The sequence below is a fragment of the Salvia hispanica genome, chromosome 1 (assembly GCF_023119035.1).
Source record: "Salvia hispanica cultivar TCC Black 2014 chromosome 1, UniMelb_Shisp_WGS_1.0, whole genome shotgun sequence".
In the NCBI taxonomy this organism is placed as follows: Eukaryota; Viridiplantae; Streptophyta; class Magnoliopsida; order Lamiales; family Lamiaceae; genus Salvia; species Salvia hispanica.
The window spans coordinates 51,867,379-51,873,729 of NC_062965.1; positions in this window are offsets into that span (position 1 = coordinate 51,867,379).

Genomic DNA, 6,351 nt, shown 5'->3' on the forward strand with positions numbered 1-6,351 from the left:
TTAATTGTAGCATGTAGATTGTGACACATTATCATGCATTAATTCTTTATTAGGCAATGCAAATAGAACAATGGTGGAATTGGAAATTAAATTGATGCATAAATTTACTTATTTCAATTTAGATTTGCCTAGTAGTATGTTATTGTGCATGTTCAATGCTAACAAAATTTAATTAATGTATATATAGCAATGGCATCATCATCAACTGGGGAGGATCCTTTGTATTGTGGTCCCGAAGAACCGAGGGTACTTTACTTGCAACCGTATCACATAACCGAAAGCATAATCTCTGAGAATGATACAGACCCCTTCCAACCGCGCAAATTGGATAATAACATTTTTCAAGCTCAAATGCATGGCCGAGTGTTGGGGCATATAGAGCGGATGGGGTTTGGTGGCATATACCATTGTGGAAAACCGAAAATGTTGGACGCTTCACTTATCGGGGCATTGATTGAGAGGTGGTGTCCTGAGACACACACGTTTCACCTTCCAGTTGGTGAAGCTACAGTGACCCTTTAGGATATCGAGGTGCTTTGGGGTTTAAGGGTCGATGGTGAACCAGTTATCCTTCCACAAGTGAACTACCCGAGGCAGTACTGGATGGAAACGTGTTTGTCGCTTTTGGGTATTGAACCAAGTCAGGCTGAGTTGAAGTTGGGAGGATTTAATGCCTCTACACTGAAGGATGTTGTTCGCCACCGTCTTGACGACGATCTACCTGAGCATTATTACATGCAGCATGCACGTATATTTGTACTACTCCTGCTAGGCTGTTTGATCATCCCAGACACTTCGGGGAGAAAAATTCCCTTCCACCATATTTTGTTACTAGTTGACGAGGATCAGTGTTCACAACTGAGTTGGGGTGCAGCAGCGCTTGCCACTTTATATCACTATCTTTGTGAAGCTTCATGTCAAAAGAGGAAAGATATCGGTGGCCCATTGACCCTTCTACAGATGTGGGCTTGGGAGAGGATACCCAATATTCGACCCGAGATTGTTGATAGGGTTGAGTATGATGGTACGACACCTTGTGGCATAATGTAAGTTAAATCGTTATTCTTTGTCAATAACTTAGCTATATCACGTGATTATAATTTTTTCGTATTATTTGGAATAATGAATTATTGTTTTGGAATAATTAGTTGGAGGGGGCGATTGAATGTGAGTAGAGCGCCGCTACATGTCCAAAGTTATTATAGGGAACAGTTGGCTCATTTGCATGACAATCAGGTGCCACTTTTAAAATATTTCATAATCTCCTTTCTTGAAAATTTTACTTTTATTAACCTTTTTTCTTTCAGTTTATTTGGGAGCCGTATTTGGGTCGTCCTCTACCAGATGAGTGCAAGCGTGGGATGAATGTTTGGGGGTGCACTAACTACCTCATTTGCTATCATATTGTGGAGCCGCATTGGGGTCATCGAGTTACGCGACAGTTTGGCTTCCCCCAACATATTTTTCCTAATGAGACTCGATTCCACGTGTTTGAGAGATGGGAAAGTACGCGGCGAGGTAAGTCAACCACAAATTGGGTAGCTCATCATGCTAACTATATTCAATATTGGAGTAACCGGGGAGAAATAGAACAGCGAGTGTATCCAGAAGCCTCGAATACGGACTACATGAATTGGTTTCGGACCATCACTGTAACTTACATTACTAGACCCGGCATCCATGGCCAGCCAGGCATCCATGAGACTGCCTCTACACATACGATGATGGTAATAAGTTTTTTTTTTATCATTGTGTTTATAATGCATTATCATTACTAAAATGACTTTGTTATGTGCAGATGGAGACGTTGGTCAATGTCTACCATTGCCTTAATGGATCTGAGACGGCATATCATCCGGACATCCAACGTGCTATGAACATGGTGTCGTCTTGTATGAGAACATGTGGGGAGGCTGATCGTCTTGATTTTGTGCCTACCCAGCGATCAACGATTGACACTACAAGACCAATCATTCAAAAGGGTAGGCGCGAAGGAAGGAGAGGTGTCCGTATGGGCGGACCGGGGTCTAGACGGGATGCAGGTTTATCGCAGATGGGCACGGGATGCAGTGACCCACCTCGTGCTTCTTGGCATGCTGGATCCTCTTCACAGATGAGGGGTGCCGATTGTTATGCTGATGTTAACCTTGATGAATATTTTGGAGTCAGATTACAAACACCGGAGGAGGATGAGGCTGAAGTGGATGATGATGCTGAGGAAGATGAGGCACAGGAGGCCGCTTCAGATGATGATACTTGGCGCGAGTCACGCACAAAGGCTCATCATGACTCTGGGGAGCCGGCTCGTAAGGACTTAGAGGCAGCTTCCTCCAGTAAAGGATTGGCGCGGACTATAACAAAATTCTTTACTAGGAGAACATCTTCGCGTACATCCAAAGGGGTAGCTGCAAACAAGTTTACACCAAGTGGTTACAAGTAGTTTGTGGTTGTTTGTTAGACGTAAACATTTGTGATATTCAACTTAACTACATTTTGTTTAATTTTTAATCCATTCTTCCATAGTAAATAATGTCTAGTTACAAACCAAATCAAAATAGTAGTAAATAAAGTCCAACTAAATCAAAATAGTAGTAAATAATGTCTAGTTAAAAACAAACAACATCAAATAGTAGTAAATAATGTCTAGTTACAAACCAAAAGAAAATAGTAGTAAATAAAGTCCAACTAAATCAAAATAGTAGTAAATAATGTGTAGTAGTAAATAATGTCTAGTTAAAAACAAACAACATCAAATAGTAGTAAATAATGTCTAGTTACAAACCAAAAGAAAATAGTAGTAAATAAAGTCCAACTAAATAAAAATAGTAGTAAATAAAGTCCAACTAAATAAAAATAGTAGTAAATAAAGTCCAACTAAATCAAAATAGTAGTAAATAAAGTCCAACTAAATCAAAATAGTAGTAAATAAAGTCCAACTAAATCAAAATAGTAGTAAATAATGTCTAGTTAAAAACAAACAACATCAAATAGTAGTAAATAATGTCTAGTTACAAACCAAAAGAAAATAGTAGTAAATAAAGTCCAACTAAATAAAAATAGTAGTAAATAAAGTCCAACTAAATCAAAATAGTAGTAAATAAAGTCCAACTAAATCAAAATAGTAGTAAATAATGTCTAGTTAAAAACAAACAACATCAAATAGTAGTAAATAATGTCTAGTTACAAACCAAATCAAAATAGTAGTAAATAAAGTCCAACTAAATCAAAATAGTAGTAAATAATGTCTAGTTACAAACCAACAACATCAAATAGTAGTAAATAATGTCTAGTTACAAACCAAATCAAAATAGTAGTAAATAATGTCCAACTAAATCACACAGTGCTCCCCGTTGTGCAGTTACGCCTGTCATGCCCTACTTGTCTACAGATCTTGCAACTCCTCTGTCGCCTGGGTTGTTCTTGCAAAATAGTAGTAAATAATGTCTAGTTACAAACCAACAACATCAAATAGTAGAATGTCTAGTTACAAACCAAATCAAAATAGTAGTAAATAATGTCCAACTAAATCACACAGTGCTCCCCGTTGTGCAGTTACGCCTGTCATGCCCTACTTGTCTACAGATCTTGCAACTCCTCTGTCGCCTGGGTTGATCAGGTTCATTTTCGTCCATCTGGTTCTGTATTCTTGCTTTTCTATACCGACCGCGAGAACGAGGAACAAATTGCCCCACTGAACACTCCAATGTCCATGGTGGTATCTCCCAGTAGTCCTGGTGCCTAAGTGAACGAAAACCAAAAGAATACTGTTTCACCCAATTTGACTTCAAATAGTTCTTACTCACAAGGCGTAGAATGTTATCTCCTCGATCTCTAGCAACTGCCGCAGCGTGAGAACAAGGCAACCTCCACATCTGCCATTTCCCACAACTACACCTTTTTCTCAAATACTTGACCTCATAAGAGTTTCCACCATTCCCTTTGGATCGTGCCTCCGATAAGACATCATACCTGCCCTCCGGAGTGTTGACTCGTCTAACCACATGTTTTCGGCCTCTTGCATCATTTTCAGTCAATTTGTCATGCGCCCACGGAGTCAACTCAGTTTGGCATTGTGCCGCTTCTGTTGATCTTGTCTGGAACCACTTAATTGTTCTCCAAAATGTTAAATCGATACAAGCCCTAATAGGTAGATCTCTGGCTCCTTTCAAGACGTTGTTATATGCCTCTACCATGTTCGTCGTTGCTTCACCCCATCTACGACCTTTGTCGTATGCCATTGTCCATTGCTCTGCATCAATACGCCCAAGGTACTCAACTGCCTCTGGGCTAACATTCCCTAGGTGGCGTCTTTTCCTGAAATATTTTCTCACCTTTGTGGCTATCCCCATTTTCCACACTAGACCCTTCACCCTCACACCCTTGTGATGCTGCAACACATTTTTTCGTACATGTACTAAGCAAAATCGGTGTATTCCTCGGGGTGGTTGTTCCCATATATCAGACTCCATTGCATTCAACATTCCTGGGTGTCTATCAGATATAATGCAAACATCTCTATCGCCTTTCATAACATGAAGTTTGATTAACTTCATAAACCAATTCCAACTATCACTTGTTTCATTATCAACAATTGCATAAGCAACAGGTAAACACTTCTTGTTTGCATCAAATCCAACAGCGCAAAGAAGTTTACCTTTGAGTCTGCCCCGCAAATGAGTTCCGTCAACTGCTAGCACTGGCTTGCAAAGCTGAAAAGCCTCCACACACGGCCCGAATGCCCAAAATACATACTTGAAAAACTTTCGTGTCTCGGTACTATGTCGTTCATCATGATGCCACTCAACAATTGTTCCACGGGTGCGCTTCTGCAACTCAATCATATAACTAGGCAAATCTTCGAATGATGACTCCCATCCACCAAAAGCAAGCTCTATAGCCATCCTCCGGGCATACCATGCTTTCTTGTAGGATATTTCAACATGATACTTTTGCTTCACATCCTCAATAATGGAATTAGGCGTATACCCGGGGTCCTTTAGAATATGATGCTTAACACACAAAGCCACCATATCTGATGAGACGTTGGCGTGGTCCCTGGAGTTGGGATTACCTACACAAGTGTGTCTATCAGTCCATTGTCTGATTTCCCATTTGCGGTCGTGCTTCCTCAATGTTGCTCGATGTTTCCAAATACAACCTGTTTGATTGTGTCGTCTCCTATTTGAGCTCGTGCTCTCCGACTCTTTGGGTGGCTTCAAAGTTTTGCATTCCACATTCCACTTTGTTGGTTTACTTTCCACCACGTAGTATTCTTTGGTGGGTGACTCCAAATGCCACAAAGTAACAGCAGTCTTCAATTGTAGCTTGGTATCAAATTTGGTTCCTAACCCAATCCGTGTAGGATTCTTCTCATCCCAAAACCAACTGCTAGATTCGGAATCATCATGGTTACTTTCATAGTAATTACCTTCTGTCGTCGGTAGAGTACGAAAATAAGATAACCCTGGATGCTCATACTCCTGCTCACTTGGCGGGACTACTGGGACGTACCTACGAGGCACATTCAATGTCTCATTGTCGGATGCATCTTGGTTTGCTTCTGATTCTTCACTCAATTCAGGTGGGGTTGTTGATTTTTCTGACACAAGGTCTTCAGATTCAGAATCGTCACTAACTTCATTATGGGGAGATAGTCCCCCATCCCCAAAACGAGACCTACCATCCCCAAAGCCAGGCCCATCATCCCCAAAACCATGCCCATAATCCCCAAAACGAGACCCACCATCCCCAAAGCCAGGCCCATCATCTCCAAAACCATGCCCATCATCCCCAACATTAGCCGGATCGTGACTAACTTCATTATGTCCAGATGGCCCATCATCATATTGTACTCTATCTTGAACTTGTCGTTGTCCCCTTCTAGATTGATAGACAACGACCGTATGTGGAGTACGTTGTTGTGCTAAATTAGCTTGATAGTCAACAAATAACTCAATTTGACCTGATTGAATAGCTGTTGCAAACATATCCCTCATATATGCATCGCAAAGTCGAACGCCCACAAAATGATATCCATTACCCACTTGAATTGCACGTTTCCATGTCAAACTAATCATATACTCACTCACATTGATTCCAATGCAATCACATATTCTGCTAACCAACTCATTATATGGAACAAACTCATCTAAGACAAGATATGCATTTGCCACGGGTGGCTCATAAGACAAACCAATTCCTCCAATTTGTACTATTCTTCCATCCCAATATAAAAGGACACAAATAGATTCTGTGTCCATAATCCTGCAATACATACACAACTTTATCTCAAAATTTAAATAATTAAAAATAAACTATATACCAAATCTTACAAATTAACAATTCAAAAGA